This window comes from Lactuca sativa, chromosome 1 (genome assembly GCF_002870075.4).
Source record: "Lactuca sativa cultivar Salinas chromosome 1, Lsat_Salinas_v11, whole genome shotgun sequence".
Classification (NCBI taxonomy): Eukaryota; Viridiplantae; Streptophyta; class Magnoliopsida; order Asterales; family Asteraceae; genus Lactuca; species Lactuca sativa.
Genome location: NC_056623.2, coordinates 97,311,204 through 97,327,576, shown reverse-complemented (window position 1 = coordinate 97,327,576; position 16,373 = coordinate 97,311,204).

Sequence of the window (16,373 nt, the reverse complement as noted above, 5' to 3'; positions counted from 1 at the left end):
CTATTTTGTGCAAGATCCTTGAATTTAGGGTTTTCTCTACCCCTTTATTGGCTTGAATTGATGCATATGTTGTCCCTTTGAGTGTTAGACTCTGGATCTGGATCTTTAGAGGTCCAGAGAGCATTATCCATCTTGCTTTATGTGGTTCCATGGAGTAAATGAACCTAGGATGCCATTTTAGAAGGCATTTTACCAAAAGAAGCCTTGGATGCGTTGCATGAGTGTCAAGATTTGACCTTTATGTAATTTTTGGACATGGGGAAGTTAGATCTATAGGTTAGAGAAGCAGATCTGACCTTAGAAGGTTGATTGGGTGATTGTCATGGAAGAAACTCACCGAGTCCATAAGGGGACTCGACGAGTTGAGTCGGGTTGCCCCGCGACTCGTGACCGGTTGTAGCCCATCGAGTGGAAGGTCGACTCGACGAGTCGAGTGAGGTTTAGAAAGATTCAGAGGACACGCTTGGACTCTCCGAGTGGCCTATGTGCACTCGACGAGTCTGGTCAAAGTTTGACCGTTGACTTTCGTTGACTTTTAGGGTTGGGTCAACACTTGGACTTTTGGACCATTAGAAGAGTAAAATGGTCTTTTAGCCTTCTGAGAGAACATTGGAACGAAGTAGTCTAGCCAGGAGAGCCACTATTGATTTGAGATGATTGTTTATGTCTTTAGGCGGGGCTAGGTCATTGTTACGAGGTTCAGGGATATCGAGCACATGAGTTACTAGACAGTATACGAGGTGAGTCTTCTCACTATACTTTACCTAGAGTGGTAACTATGTGTGACCAGAAGGTCTTATATGCTATGCGAAGTATGTGATATGTGTTGCTATGTGATATGTATGTGTTATGCTATGTTATGAGTATCATGATATGGACCGGAAGGTCAACAGTGTATGGACCGGAAGGTCAAGATGATGAGGACCGGAAGGTCATATGGGTAGGGCCGGAAGGTCTACCAGAGTTGGGATGGAAGTCCCCTGAGACGCATGGATCAGAAGATCCCATAGAGTTATGGCCTTGAGTGGCATATGTGTTGTATGTGGTATTTTGGGGAACTCACTAAGCATTTATGCTTATAGTGTTATGTGTTATGTGTTTTAGGTACTAGCGATGATCTCGGGAAGGCGCCGACATGATCCGTACACACTGGTAGGAGATTTATTTTATGATCTTGGGATATGTTTTTATCATGATGACATTTTTTAAACTTGTGAATTTGAGAATATTGAATGAGTTTTATGGTATTTGAAAAATGAAAAATTGTTTTGAAAGTTCACGTTGTTAAAATTTACCAAGCCTAATTTCAGTTGATGTATTGGTCCAGTCAAGACTAAACATAGGTGATCAGGCTACGTTTAGTTGTGACTCAATCTTTACACACTGAATCAGCCTAGATAAATGACTTACATAGTTTGCATTCTTGATTTGTATATTTAATTGTTCTGGATTTGGCGATTATTATTGTTTTTAATTTTTAAACTAACAAATAAGGATTGATCAGATGAGGAGTGTTGGAGGGAAGGATCGTTTTAGCATATAGTCGTTCTGAAATCCAGCAACCCAAGCGACAGTTCAAACTAGTCATGTTTCCCGTAAGTAGTCTATTAGTAAGGTAATTAATATTAATAATTTTATTTATAGGTTTGAGGACAACCCTAATCAGAGTATACGTCCTAGGATATAGTCGTAATTCCTTAGGAAGTACTAGTTCGCTATAGTAAGTAGCTTTGATACCATTCTGTCACACCTTCCTCGGCCATCGGTGGAAGCACCGAGGGGTAACGATGGTTACATACATTATTCAAGTCATAGATCACAAACTATAAAAAACCCCCATTTTTATTTACATCTTATGATTATTACATGGGATAAATAAAACCCATTTATCTTCGAGCTGCTTTTCCTTCCTTGCATTGATCTTTACTTCATCCTAGGAATCCATACGGTTTTAAAAATGTCAACTCGATGTTGATGGGTTCACAAGTTTAAATAAATATCTAATAAACGCTTTTGAAAAACTTTTAGGATTTTTTCTATAATTATCTTCCTTGTTTCTTAGGTTTACTATATTGTACCTTCCAAAGCTCTTTTATATTGAAACCTTCAATCTTTCAAATACTATAAATTCAAATATTTTGTATTTTCTTTTTTTCTACTAAGGATATTTTACCAATCCTAACTTACTATATTTGTAGGATATTCTACTAATCCTAATTTAAATACCTTCTAGGATATTTTACCAATTATAACTTATTTTAATATACTTCTTGGATATTTATTAACCTAATTTATTATAATATATTTTAGGATATTTTATCAATCCTAATCTAGTATATTAACTACTCGAAGTCGTCCCTTTAGGTAGTCGGTTCCTTAAGGTTTTCGGGCTGTATTACGATGAGACCCCATAATCGACACTGTAGACTAATAATTTTCCAAGCACAACATTTCATCGAGTGTCGAATAACACTTGTATATAATAAAGAAAGTTATCCTACCGGGATTGCAGGTGGGGGTGTAAGTCTTGTATAGATCTATACATATCTTTCTGGATTTCGTAAGATTAACAATTATAGATTCGGGGTAGCCAAATTTAATCAGGCTAGGGATTAATAATAAAAGCTCACACAATGAACCTTAGGTGTTTTATCTTTTCTTTAATTCTTTTACTTAATGACTCCTATGATTATCACTATATAATTCTTTTACTTTATATTTGATAATTATATTCTATAGATCTCATAATTACCTTTGTGTGTGTGTGTGTGTGTATATATATATATATATATATATATATATATATACACACACACATACACATATCTAAATTATGGTTGATTTATAAACAAGATATTTGGACAAAGTAACGACTAGGTACGATGCATATTCTATAACTGACCATCATTATTTTTAGGTACTATGTTATCCTAGGAATTTGGCCAGTATAACATCTAGGTAAAAGCTTTTTCTAGACTATCAGACATCATAACTCTTATGCATAACATCATAGCTTAGAACTAGGTAGAGTATCTATAGGTACATTATCCTAAGGTTTTTATTCTTTGTGTAACTAATGATATATATATATATATATATATATATATATATATATATATATATATATATATAATATCTTGGTAAAGTAGTTTGATAAACATATACCCCCCCTATAAAACTTCGGTAATAGTAAAATGGGGCCGTGAACTCACCTTGGTAGCGAGATCAGGTATATCCTTGCTACTACATCCGAAGCTTTACATTGTTGAGAGGATTTTCCAAGATAGATCAAGAGAAAGAGAGATTTTAGGATTTTTGGGTGTTGAGAATTCAAAAAGTGAGCACTGCTATTTATAGTGCATATGTTCGCGATGTACATCATGCGCGTCGTGCACACGACTCGTGGATCCATCCAAGGATTTCCATGTGTTACACTTCTGGTGGTCCACGTCTCTCCAATCTCGATGAATCCGGTTGTCAGACGTACGCATAGCATGGTGTACACTTGGCGTGCATCGCTAAATTTTCTATAAAAATTTATATATTCCTTATATGAATCATGTTTCTTACACTTTGTATCTCTTTTTCTAGTTCTCTACTAGTACTACAACTTTCATTAAGGTTGCATCGTCAAATTGTATATTCTTTATACTGACTCCGTTTTTAGCCTTTTTCTTTTCAACATTCTTATCTCTTGGAGTACTATGATTTTTTATATTTTTCCAAAAATTGTATATTCTTTATACTGACTCCGTTTTTAGCCTTTTTCTTTTCAACATTCTTATCTCTTGGAGTATTATGATTTTTTTATTAATGTCTTTAGCCAAAACCCAACCAATTTCTTTATACTATTTTGACGTTGATTACATTAATAATGCGATTGATTTTTACTTTTTAAAAAATCATAGCTCCTCCAATCGGAGTCAGATTTTTATGGTGTTTACATCATTGGGATCATGTTACGGTGTATTTTACAAATACACTAACCCTTATTAATAGCGATATAACTTTTTGGTCACTCATTTTTTAGTCTATTAACGTTTTCCTTACTTATACTTCATAGCATGTCTGATCATATTTTCCAAAAATATGAGAAACTCTATTGTTACCATTTTCGATGATAATATATTGTGTCGGTTGTTGACGGAAAATTTTCTGTTTGTCACACTAGTGCTAGAGAAAAGAGACTTTGTCGTCTTGCCACATAAGCAAGACTCACATATGTCAAATGATTGAGTGTCATTTGCCCCCAAAAGTTCACTCTTTTAGAGTTGTGATATGCGCTTCTTGTTTATATGTACCAGTAGACAATCCATACATATGTTTGGTTCAAACCTTGTTTGATACTTTTGGTGCTAACATGATAAAGGGACTTATCATTTGAAGTGTCATCTAGGTTCAATTCATAAATTTCATTTATTGGTTTATCCTCAAAATAGAATATTCCATTCAAGAAGGAATGAATATTACCATAAACAAATTTAAGGTTATAACTACATTTCTTGAAAAATGAAATTGAAATAATGTTTCTAGTGACAGAAGTAATCAAACACAAATTGTTTATTTTTAAGTACAGACCAAATGGTAAGCATAAATCGAATATCCTAATGCTTGGACTACAACACGTGCTTCATTACCAACATGAAAAACCATCTCATATGTCTTTAGTTCCTTACTCTTTCAAAACCCTTGCAATGAATTACATATATGAGTTCCACAACCAGTATCAAATACCCAAGTATATGACGATAAAGTAAATAATCCCATTTCAATCATGAAAATAGATATGCCTTAAGTGCCTTCCGCGGCCTTCTTGTTCTTCAACTCAGCAAGGTACTTAGGACAATTCCTTTTCCAAATCCCCACAACACCACACTCAAAGCATGTGTCATCTTTAGCAACCTTTTCCTTCTTCTTGGGTTATGGGTTTTGGGGAGCTTTCTTCCCCTTGCCCTTTCCAGTCCATGGCTTCCCATTTGGAGTTCTTTCCTTCTTTCTTCTTTTTTACTTGTCCCTCCCGGATCATAAGCACTTGGGGTATTTTCCTTGGGATACTTTTATCTACAGCTTTGAGCATGCCGTGCAACTCAGAGATAGGTTTATCCCACCCATTCATGTTGTAGTTCATGATGAAAGTATCATAGCACTTGGGTAATGAATTCAGAATTATGTATGTTTGCCAAGTCCATTGGATATGGATAGCCCAAACTCTCCAATTAATCTAGATGGCTTTTCATCTTGAGAACATAAGTACTCACATTCTCGGTTTCCTCCATCTTACAGGAATGAAGGGCTCGAATAGTTTCAAATCCTTTTGTCCTAACCTGCTAACCAAACATCTTCTTGAGATGTTCACTCATGTTAAAGGCAGTGAACAGTTCCAGATCTTGCTAAAGATCGGGAATCATTATGGCAAGCATAAGGCATGAAACATCAAGTGAATCATCCACATGCCTAAACAAAGCATCACCTGTAGCCTTTGGGACAGAAGATGGTTCTTTCAAGACTTGTGATTCAGTGACATAGTCTTTATTTTCTTTCTTTAAAAGGGTTCTCAGATTTACGTGCTAATCCAAAAAGTTGGAGTGGCCTACTTTTTTTTTCAAGCATTGATCGAATGTTCATTGGGTGGTGGTGTGTTACATTTGTTGGTGGAGCCATCTACAAAATTTTAACAATGTCTTATTCAAAATTTAATTCTTTAAAATAATACCCTTTTATTTCCAAAAACATTGTTCATTTAAAGTCTACGATCCAGGTTACAAATTAAAAAAATGGTTAGGTGACCTTTATCCAACTTACTAAATTTTATCAAGGTAAATAGCTTTTATTAATTACAACACTTGTAATTCCTAGATGTATGAGACCTTAACAATCCATTTGTTAATTTTACATGTTTGGTTTCATTTATACCTTGGAACACTCATGCTTAAGTGACCTTTATCACAAAAGGTTTCCAATCAAGTCATCCAGGTAGAGGAACTTGTATAATTGACATATAACTTGGTTATATAAATCACAAAAATATTTTAGCCACCAAAAGACAATACTAAGTGGTTAGGTATCATTTATCCCACAAAAATTATACAAATAGTGAGCAAATGTTTTTAAAGTTGGATGGAAAAGACTTTCCTTTTGAAAAGGAATTTGAATGTTTTATTATTTTATTTTAAAACATGTTATTGTTGGATTAGTGTCTAAGTCCATAACTATTTTGGTATGTACTTGACCCGATTATGAGCATGGTCCTCTTGGGTTGCCTTCACCATAGCAATATGTAGGATGAATTAAGGAGAGAAAGGTTTAATTATGATTTATTAATATATTATGAAAATAATATATTAAAGGAGAAATCATATAGTTTAATTAATATTAGTCAAGAATTAATTAAGTATTAATTTTGTGGCTAAAAGAGATTAATTAAACTTAGGGGACTGGATTTGTAAATATAAGATAATTGCAATTAGGCTATGGATCACCTAATAATATAGTTTGGACGAATTCTATGGGAAGCCCATAGGGAATTCGTCCAAGGGATATAATTAAAGGAGTCTATGGACTGTTTATGGCCTAAGCAGTCAAATTAGGGTTTCCTAAGTTCAAAACCCTAATAGCCTAAGTATATAAAGACCCTTAAGGCCCCAAAAATGTGGGGAATGAATCCTTTAGGGTTTCTAGTCATTTTTGGTGCCTCCTCTCTCTTTCTTCTTCATCTAGTCGCTTAGTGGTGTTTGTGACTCCATTAGAGGTGCAACACTTGAGGCACTAAGCTTTCTGAAGCCAATGAATTGATTGTTATTGCTATATAACAATCAAAGGTAATATTTAAACCTTATTTCAGTTCATAATATGTTAGATTTAGGGTTTATGGCTTTGGATATTCAATTGCATGTTCCTTAGACAAACTAGATCCAAAAGCTATTAGGGTTTTCATGTACACCATAGGAATGATGTATTGCTCGAAACCCATTAATGGTGTCAGAGCCTAGGGTTGTTTGTTAGTGAATTTGATGCCTTTTTGATCGAATATTGACTGAAAAACAAAAAAAAAACGAATTTTTAGGCTTGGCTCGCCGAGTCAACTGGGTGACTCGCCGAGTCCATAGTGAACTCGACGAATCCAGGCCAGACTCGACGAGTCAGAGTGTCTGGCAGCAGATATTTCACGATTTTCTTGCCTTTTTTTGCTGTGGGATAATTACCAAAACGTTTTTTATTGATAAAAAATCGGATTTTTATGATATTGGGTGATTATCCTTGCCAAAATAAAAGATAATTTCATATTAATTGAATAATTATTTCCTTATATGATAAAATTTGATTATTTGAATTATTTGGTGAATTATCTTGCAAGAAATTGGACTAGCTCAAAATTAGATAACCACCAATTAACTGTTAATTGCCTTATTTGAATTGTTGATCTAGAATGTTCTTGATAAAGTTTGAAAAAAGGTTTCAAATTACACCCTTTAGGTTTCATAGTTTAAATTTGAACTTACTAGTTTTAGTTTTTTGAAATTTAAATAGTTGAACCATAATGTTTTGAAAAGTTCAAAACTTGTCCTCAAGTTTTGGAATTTAAGTTTTGATTAATAGATTAATTATGTAATATTTAAATTCTAAAACCCTATTACTTTGAAAAATTCAAATTACACCCTTATGGTTATATTAATTAATTAAAGTGTATAATTAAAAAAGATTTAATAAAATCATAAAGTTTTGGTTTAAATTTAATTAAATTAAAAGTATAATTTATTATATTAGACCACCAAGTATTTTAAAAGTGTAAAATACACCATATACTATATATATAACATTAAAAGTCTAATATTATATATGTATGAGAAAAACAGTCAGTCTTACCATTAGTAGGCCTCATTCACGAAGCTGGTCTATAAGGGGTGTTCAAGGAAATTGCCTATAAAATGGTGATTGAATGGGTATCCACTCTTACCCACCGTACTCTTGACTGGTGGAGGGTTGTTAGCCGAACGGGTAGGATAGGACGAAACCTTCCATTATAAGTATAATGAAGTACAAAGTAACTACATGCTTTTACAAATTCCCAAACTCTAGTTACTTTAGGCAAAATATGAAATTGTATGCTAATCCATGGAATTACATTTCGTACCCTTGTCAAACGTTAATGGAGCGTGTGTGGTTAATCAGCACACAAATTTGGGATTGACATTGGTGGCGAAGAGTGGCTCGATATTTATCATAGATTAATGGAGCGTGTGTGGCTAACCGGTACATTGATTAGGTGGTAGTAGCATTGAGTGCACCACGTAGATTCGTATGGTTATTCACACCTTCTTTGTGATCCTCGACATCCCAGTTGCAAACTTGAAGGGCATAATCGAGATTAAACATGCCATTGAAAAGTTCAATAAATCTCAAAAGATCTAGGAGTTTCAATTCATTTAAAACTTAAACCTCATTTTTGTTTTTCATGGTGGAAATTGGTAAATCGTCATTTACCTACCTTCAAATATTCTGCAACTAGATTACGACGTCCCTCTTCTAGGTTGTAGAGTATTGTATTGGATCCTAGCCTTAATATCACATTTGGGTGTTTTATTAAGGACTCAATCAATTTAACTTGAATTTCTCCCATTTTGTAGATGTCTAGTTCTGACAATCATGGTCTTCCTGAATTCTTTGAAGATGATGTTCCACGATATGATCGAGGAACAAGAGATCATGCTTCACTTCCTCCACCTCCTCCAATTATTCTCCCTAACCTACAAGTTTGAATGCTTGAAAAGTTCAAGCTCACTCAAGCCCTTTTGGCAAGTAAACACGAAGATGGGAAACCTATGTATGCACACATCTTAGAGATGAAGTCACACATGGACAGGTTAAGGATGTTGGGTGTCGAGATTTCAGGTGAGTTGGTTGTTAACTGGGTTCTTCAGTCACTTCCTGAATCATATAGTGAGTTTGTAAGAGAGTACAATATGATGGAACACGATGTAACCCTAATTGATCTCACCTATTTGCTTATAGCTACTTAATCAGCAATGATTTGGCGTGCTGGTCAAGCAAATTTGTCTGGTAAATCAAACTCCCAAGATTCAATGGACACTGGCAACATTGGAAGTCCATAAAGGACTAAGTATAAGATTGTCCCATGTAATGTGCCAAAGGAGTCCATTTGCTTTTATTGCCAAGAGAATGGGAATTGGAGACGAAGCTGCCCAAACTACTTGAGAGATCTAAGAGATTGGAAAGTCATGGCATATGGCTCTAATTCAGGTAAAATCCACTATCTAGCTCCTTTTAAGTTCCTATTCTAGATTCTTAATACATGATGTGATAAGATTACATTTTGATGTTTTGCAGGATTGAAGAAAAGAAAGGAAGCTTAAGAAAGAAGTGTGCTGAATCTGATCATGAAGAAATGGATTTCAATCGCATAGATTCAAAGATCAGAATTTTGAACTGCTACTTTAGAGTTAGAATAAATTGCTTAAGAATGTGTAATAGCATAGTTTTCAGTTGAATTGCATTGTAAGGACAAGTTTTTCCGCAATAAAATAACTTTTGAGTTTTATCTTATTTATTTATTTATCCTTGCAATGACATGTGTGAAAATGGATTTTTGTATTTTAGCAATGTTCAGTTGGATATGATTCTTGTTGTGCTATTTGTGGTAATGTCGAGAATTTACCAAATAAGGAAAGATTCCCATCGCCCAAGTTTCAATTGGATAGAAACTAGGAATCATGCAACATGTATTGTGTGATGAATGAAAAACTTTCATATTTGGAAATTAGACTAATTCTTTGACAAAGTGTCAAGTGAAGGACTAGGAGATCAGGTACACTAGGTTGTGCGTTGATCAAGTTCACCTCAAGAGTGATAAAGATATTCGTCATGATTTATAAAGTTTAGTAAATATGATTATACATATAAGAATAAGTGTAATTCTGAGTTGATTGGAAGAGTTTCAATGAATAGCCTAAGAATAAGAAGAATCAAGTAGGCAGAAAGATAAAGGTTTCTCTATTATAAGAAGAAGAGAGAGTACCTTTTATTGTGTTTTATGATCGTCTTAATGATTGAGAACCATATCACGATTGATCCTCTAAGTGAGTCTTAGTGCATTTGTATGTCTAAGAAGAGGAATCAAGAATTGTGGAAATGGTTAAATCAAGAAGTCAATCATACTTTGTTCCAAAATCAAGTCTTAGAGTCATACTCCAAGATTGTGACTTGAGTGACCAGTCTTAAGTAGGTTTGTAACATTTATCAACTGTAGAATAAGAAAGTTTCTTATTCTTATACATTTGAAATTGATCAGTTGTGATGTCTTGGATAAGACAAAGACCAACTAAGACTAATTGAGTGAAGTGTTAAACTTGATAAGAAGCTACACTAGCTCTTGAATATTTGTTTTGTCAAGGAATGTTTCTTGACAAGAGAATATTATATGTCAAGGAGTCAGTGGGAGTCTTAATGGTATTGAAAAGGTTCATGAACAAATCAAGAGTAAACCTAGTTGATCATCTCTAGCACGTGACTTGAGGTTTATAACCTGTCATACTCTTATTTCTATGCCATCCAGTTGAGTTAATTATGCATGTGAGTTCTATGAGTTCTCATTTGAAGCCATAAAGACAATGCACTTTGATCAATGGAAAGTAGATTGATATGTAGGGGTGAGCTACTTGGAAGACATGGTGGGCATTCATGCTACCATGAGGCAAGGAATCAAAATCGAACAAGTTCAGTCCATATGAGCTTGAATTTGTCGCAAACCTTGGTTTTGGGAAAATTCATATGGATAGGAACACATACACTATAAAATCAAAGTGACATAAGGTTTCCCTCCTTCATGAAAAATGATTGTGAGGTTTCACTAAGAGAGATTTTAAGGAGATAGCAGTTGTGTAAATTATATTCTCAAATTCGATTATGATTACGACATCCCTCTTCATAGTTCGAATTGTGAGATTTGGCAGTTAGTCTGAACATTTGGGACTTAGTAACATAAGTTCTGAATTTGTTTAGACACACATGTGAGCTTTCTAAGACAAAGGTGTATGAATTTAAGAAGCTTAGACAAAGGCTTACCAAAGCATCAGGTATTAGAAATATGAACTTAAGGAATTCAATAAGCATTGTCTTCTGGAAGTTCTATTGTTTTCTGAATACATGTCAAAGCTAGTGGGAGCATAAGTGTTATGCTAATAAGGAAATAATCATTTTGTTAATGGGAGCATTATTATTATTTTAAGTATTGCAAGTTAGCAATATTAATTATAGAAAAAGAAAGATTCAATTTGCAAAGTTGCAAGGGTTGAAAAGTTGTTTTGCTATAACTAAGGGAGAGAATATTATACTTCATTTTAAAAATCTAAAGCTTAGATCGAGAAATGTTAATAAATTTAGTCAAGGATACTCAGTGCATTCTCAAAATTCGATTATGATTACGGCATCCCTCTTCATAGTTCGAATTGTGAGACCGTGACACATAAAATGTTATGGCAGAAGATTGATAAAGTATCATATCTTTATGTAAGACATTATGTATCGTGTCCCATACGCTTCGGGTATAGGATCGATTGCATATGCTATAATATTTGACCATTCTAAAATTTTCCAAATGCCTAGCACATTAAGAGGGAAAAGGGACTAGAATCGGTTTTGACTAAAATAATTAAACAACTATCAAAGGACGATCCAAAGTTTGCTGAGGGTTGGTCGCTTATGAGTAGTTGGAAGTATACTATTAGATGGATCATATCGACATTATTATGAATAGACAAGATTCTATCTAGAATGAGTTGTCATAAAGCAAATATGGAATGTTTCCATATTTGGAAGTTGGAAATTAAGAATTTATGTATAGATTAGAAAATTTTATGCTAAAAGGATGTTCAAAGGAATGTACTTTGAGTGAGAGACATCACATCTATAGAATTGTTTTATAACAATTTCTGATAGTGAACCTTGTAATTTCATTGGCCAAGTCTTGGTGGCTTCGTGCTATGACATTACGAAAGGATCGTTGCATAAAATGTTAGAATCTAACGTATTCGGATAGTGGCAAGAATTTTGTATTCTTACACTAATAATAAGGATTAGGAATTGTGAAATGAGAATCATTGGAAAAAATTTCAATTGATCTATTTCACAAAGCATGGACCATAGGAAACATAGTGTGCATGTCTGGTGCATGGGACAAATATTGTTGAAATTCAAGTGTCTAGTTGATTATCCATAACATTAAACAATCAGTAATGAGTAATCAATATGGTGTTTAAATAAAAGGGTGTTTTATTTACGCTCAAAAGTTTTGAGGCCATATAGGACTAAGTATTATTGTTGTGTTTCACTTTGCATGTTTTGACTTCTAAAATAACTGGGTTATTTGAACCTCCACAGTCGGTCATACATTGGAAGTAGGTATGAAGCAAGACTGTCATGAATCTGTCTGTAGATCGTCTAGTGTGTTTAGACATAGCACAAGTTTGCTGCAAAGTTCATGAGTGCTTTGATAAGATTAGAGTATTTGATTAAACCCACACTCACTTAAATCACTTCATGGTTTTTATCATGAGTGATTATGAGATGATAATATTGTATATTCTCTAAACCGAGACGTGTGAGTTGTAATTACAATTCGGTTGCACATTGATAATATGTAAATGCACCAGTAACTTGGGGTTATAAAACATATTGTTGTGTGTGATTTGATGAGTAAAAGCAAGTGAGCATTTGAGTCAAAGTTTATCCATTCCTTTTACCCAAAGTGGGATAAAAGCAATATTTGTGGGCCCCTCATTGATTTAGTGATGACACCTAAGCATTTGGCCAACCCGGGACTAAGTTGATGTGTTCAATTGTAGTCTGTTGCCAGTCGTCATAAATCAGATGTCGAGAAACAATATAGAGAGAGAATGATTAAAATCCATGTCTCAATCTATACGATATCTAGAATTGAGGAATATTTGATCCCTTATCTAAAGGACACGCTATCTGATAAGATCAGAGTTGACAGCGACTTTTGAAAGCTACGATTGCTTATCAGGTTCTAAAGTTATGCAAAATAGTTATTAGACTTATCCAAGTGGAAGACTGTCGGATTAGTGTCTAAGTCCATAACTATTTTGGTATGTACTTGACCCAATTATGAGCATGGTCCTTTTGGGTTGCCTTCACCATAGCAATATGTAGGATGAATTAATGAGAGAAAGGTTTAATTATGATTTATTAATATATTATGAAAATAATATATTAAAGGAGAAATCATATAGTTTAAAATATTAGTCAAGAATTAATTAAGTATTAATTTTGTGGCTAAAAGAGATTAATTAAACTTAGGGGATTGGATTTGTAATTATAAGATAACTGCAATTGGGATATGGATCACTTAATAATATAGGTTGGACAAATTCTATGGGAAACCCATAAGGAATTCGTCTAAGGGATATAATTAAAGGAGTCCATGGACTGCATAGGGCCTAAGCAGTCAAATTAGGGTTTCCTAAGTTCAAAACCCTAATAGCCTAAGTATATAAAGACCCCTAAGGCCCCAAAAACGTGGGGAATGAATCCTTTAGGGTTTCTAGTCGTTTTTGGTGCCTCGTCTCTCTTTCTTCTTCATCTAGTTGCTTAGTGGTGTTTGTGACTCCATTAGAGGTGCAACACTTGAGGCACTAAGCTTTCTGAAGCCAATGAATTGATTGTTATTTCTATATAACAATCAAAGGTAATCTCTAAACCTTATTTCAGTTCATAATATGTTAGATCTGGGGTTTTTGGCTTTGGATATCCAATTGCATGTTAATTAGACAAACTAGATCCACAAGCTATTAGGGTTTGCATGTACACCATAGGAATGATGTATTGCTCGAAACCGATCAGTTATATCATGATAATTTCATGCATCCATTTAATCATGGTATAAATTTTCCAAAAAATTATTTTAAGGTTCAAATATAAAACCTGATTTTTATATTTTGACGCGATTCAGCTTTAACGATAATATCTGATATTAAGTTTGAGTTTGAGCCATGTAGAACCTTATTATATTACTTAATAAAACTTCCTCTTATTATTAATATTTTGGATTTTGAAAAATCACCATTTATACTTATCATTTTACAATTTCAAAATTTGTCATTATCAAGGATTTGATAAAACCAGTTTTTATTTTTAAGTTATAACTTGTATCATCTTATGTTCTCATTTTGCAAATTAAAAAACAAACTCCATCTGATGTTTATTTTGTCCGATAAATAGTTTGAGTTTGTGAAAATCTAATTTATTAACTACAAAAAATATTTGCATAAAAATAAACAACACAAGCATGCATTTGATATAAACATGCCTTAAACTAGATGACACTTTTGTGAGCCAACACAAAAGTGTTAAGTACTTCCTATGGGACAAAGGGACCAAATATTACAACTTGTTCTTCATGTGATCTTCAATCTCCCACTTGCAATGAAAACCAACTTTGTTGCAATTTTATAAAAACTTTATAAAATTTATGAAATTTTATAAAATCTTTATAAAATCGTGGAGTCCTCTTGATATCTTTAAAAATGGCCTCCAATCTTGTTATATTTTTCATAAAATAATTCTAGTCTAAAACTAATCTATTACATAAAAATAACAAGAATAAAAACTAGCTACTTTTATTACATATTTTATGAATAAAAGAATATTACAAACCATTTTTAACCAAATCACACAAATAACAACACAGATGGTTAAAGGCTTGTTTATGCACTCTAAATTACATATAAACATAAAACAACATTTGTTTTTCTAAGACAACTGTTAGTGACAAAAAATGCATGTAGTTTTTGTCACATAAAAATAACAATTAAGAAATTGTCAAAGAAAATATGTATGAATTTTTTATACAAAACCAAGTTATCCATATTCTCCAAAAACTAAGATTTCCAAAAATCTTAAAATCTAACCAAACTTGCAAGGTGGCTCTAAAACCAATTGTTGGGTTTTAGTTCAAAAGTAGTTTAAAAAAACTCATAAAATGGAAAATGAAAGACTTAAAATTTCGAACTTACTAAGCTTGTTATAACCCACCAATGATCACCTTGCAAGTAAAGGAAAGATAATAACACAACCATAAAAGGAAGAAGATGAAAAGAACCTTTGTTGTCCCTTGAGTCCTCTTGGGAGGGTTGAGTTTTGATGAAGATGGTTGAACCTTTGAGACACCAACTATGCACCAACTTGATGTAGAATGCTAGTTGTTTGGTAAACTCTTAAGCGTGAAAGGAAGAACCAAGTGTTACTTTCAAGAAAGCAAAAATGCCAGCAACATGAACTTCTAATCTTCAAAATCTAGAGAGAATGTGAGAGTGCATGAGGGTTACGGTTTTTTCCAAGGAAAATTTGAGTGAATGAAAGCCTCATATTCTCACTCTTAAAGCATAAATAATACCCTTAAGTTATTAACCAATTAAGCACTCATGTCCTTAAAGCAACATGTCCCCCATGCCCTTAAGAACTAGCAATACTTCTCATTTGTTTAATCAAAATGCCACTCATCCTCTTCCTTTGAACTAGCCATGGTTTTTAAGAGAAAAATATAGCCTTTATTCAAATTTTGTAAAATAGTTTATAAAATATAAACTTTAACCTTTTGGTAAAAGACAAAAAGATTTATTTGGTCCCAAATGTTATGCATGACTTATTAATTCATATCTTATGAAATAATGTGTTACATGTTATTGTAAAATTGTTATTTCCATGAAATAATATTTCCAAATTGTCATAAGAATTTACTACATATTTATTAAAATCAATTTCTAATAAATCATCAATTATGTCAATTTGTTGTTAGTATCACCCTTAGGATCATATGTTAATTAGCAATATCATTTTAATAGGACTCTTGAGCATATTAGATCTTTCATATGGTGGGGTGGGTTGAGGCAGTCCTGCTTTGTGTCGTAGACTAACAAACTTGGGAGCAATCATGTCTTAGGCTGTGGGCCAGGTGGGGGTAATCCAATCTTAAGCTGTGGGCTCAGGGTCAATCTAGTCTTCATACTGTGGGCCCCCCATAGGGGGGATGTACATGTGTTGTATGCATATTATGATGTGTGGTATTTTGGGGGAACTCAATAAGCTTTACCTTCGAATTATGGAATAAATGTTTTTTAGGTGTCAATGATAATCGTGGGAAGGCGAAGACACGATTGTACACATTCATCAGCAACAATGGAGATTACATGTTTATTGTGTTACTCTGATTTTTAAAAAAATGTATTTAGGAACAAAAAGGTTTTTCTTAACATGGTTTCTATAAATGTGAAGTTTTACGTTAATTAAAAATAAAAAAAATTGTTTTGAAAGCGGGACATTACATGTTACTCACACTGGTC